General features: G+C 45.0%; 1 protein-coding gene across 3 annotated transcripts in view; it reads left to right on the top strand.

Moving 5' to 3' along the window:
• Positions 1–2,119, top strand: part of JADE3 (jade family PHD finger 3) — a 173,009-nt gene that overhangs the window by 120,702 nt on the left and 50,188 nt on the right. The gene's annotated exons all lie outside the window — the stretch shown is intronic.

Genomic DNA, 2,119 nt, shown 5'->3' with positions numbered 1-2,119 from the left:
AAGAGCAATAACTCCAAAACAGCCAGGCCCGGGGTCCAGGATGATTTAACCAATGGCTGTTGCTGGACTAAGTACAGCTCATTTTGGTAGGGAAAGATGCATCTGAATAGATAAATCCTGGAGGATAAGCCTGAAAGTCCTGCTCACGGGCGCATATGTTGCATATGGTAGTACAGGTAAAGTTTTCTGAGCCATCTGGGGCATAGGAATTCAGCTGCGTGCAGTAGAAGTAGTAGCTCGTGTGCCCAACAGCAGCAATTGAGGGTGGTTGATGAGACTAGGAGCGGCCAGTTACCTCCAGGAATGGCAGAACGGTTGACCCTTCTACTCCCCAGGCCCCCTGCATAGGAGCTACAGGCTGGTTGGAGTTAGATTTGCCTGCTAAGCTTCTTCACAGAAAAGGGGCCATGTGGTGTTACAGCTTACAGACAGTGCCTCTGGGTATTTTGTGAAGTTTCTTGCTGTCTGGCTCATCTTGTAGATTTCTTGCTACAGACCTGGGATCAGCGACTCCTCCAAAGAACCCTGGTTCATTTACTGGGAAATGGCATTTAAAGAACACAGTATGGAGGCGCCTGGGTGGCTCAGTCAGTTAAAGCATCCGACTTCGGCTCAGGTCATGATCTCATGGTTCTTGGGTTCGAACCCCATGTCAGGCTCTGTGCTGACAGCTCAGAACCTGGAGCCTACTTCAGATTCTGTAGCTCTCTTTCTCTCTGCCCCTTTCCTGCTCACGCTGTCATGTGCTTGCTCTCTCTCTCAAATACATAAAACATTTTTAAAAATTTAAAAAGTAAAAAGAACACAATATGGGGGCACCTGGGTGGCTCAGTCAGTTAAACGGCCACCTTCGGCTCCGGAGGGTCATGATCTCACAGTTTGTAAGTTCGAGCCCCATGTCAGGCTCTGTGCTGACAGCTCGGAGCCTGGAGCCTGCTTCCAATTCTCTGTCTCCCTTTCTCTCTGCCCCTCTCTCCCCCCTCCCTCACCCCTCCCTCAAAAACTGAATAAATGTTTAAAAATTTTTTCAATTTTTTTAATGTTTTATTTAGTTCTGAGAGAGAGACAGCATGAGCAGGGGAGGGTNCAGTTACAAAGGGAAAAAAAACTTAAGGGAAAACTATTCCCATGGGGTCTACTACCATAATACGTTGCCTGTTTAGGTTTTCCTAAGTTCTCTCCTGGTTGTTTCTCCTACGTGAGCCCCTTGGGGGCCCAGGTTGTTCATCATCCTTCTGTGGCTTGCCCCTAGCACAGAGAGGAGAGTGCCTGCCCACTGTCAGTGCTTAGTTAGTGCTTAGTGAATAAATATATCCATACTTAACAGTGCCATAGGTTTGTTTCTAATATACATTTTCCATGTTTTTATTATTATTAGCCCTTTTATAATAGCACCTTGAATTTATATCCCTTAGTTTACTTCCTTTCATTGTGGTACCTGCGTTTTTCTACTATCTTTTCTGTTTTAAAGGATGTTTTTTTAGAATAGTTAGTAATTGGCAGCATGGAGTCGGTTTTTCATCTGCAGGGCAATGGTTCTTATTTTTATTGGGGTTTAGAGTTCTGCGCTGTGTAAAGATCTCACCAACTTAAGACTCTTAATTTTCTTATAAGGAATCACATTTATTCAGTAAATATTTGAGAGCCTGATTGTGTGCCAGGCACTCTTCTAGGAACTTGGGATTTCTCAGTGAGCCAACAAAGAACCTTGTACCATGGAACTCACATTTGAGTTGGGAGAAATAGAGAATAAGAAATAGACATTAACTCGTGTATTAGAAAATGGTAAGTGCTATAGAAAGGAAGAATGCAGGGTATGGTAGGAAGATGGAGAGTGTGGGGCAGGGGGCATGTGTTGCAGGTTTGTTTAAAAGAGTGGTCAGAGTAAGACTCATAGAGGTTATTTGAGAAAAGACTTGAAGGTGAGAGAAAACAATGCAGATATTTTGGGTAAAAATATTCCAGGCAGAGGGATCAGCCAGTACAGAGGCTCTGAGGTGGGGGTACCTCTGGCCTATTTGAGCAGCAGGAAAGAGGCCAGCGAGGCTGGAGTGGAGTGTGTGACTGTCAGAGAGATCATATGGGGACTTGACTGGTTAAGGCAAGGGCAGGCGGTTTT

Source organism: Crocuta crocuta, unplaced genomic scaffold (genome assembly GCF_008692635.1).
Source record: "Crocuta crocuta isolate KB4526 unplaced genomic scaffold, BGI_CrCroc_1.0 scaffold610, whole genome shotgun sequence".
Taxonomy (NCBI): domain Eukaryota; kingdom Metazoa; phylum Chordata; class Mammalia; order Carnivora; family Hyaenidae; genus Crocuta; species Crocuta crocuta.
This window is presented reverse-complemented; position numbering and strand designations above follow the sequence as displayed.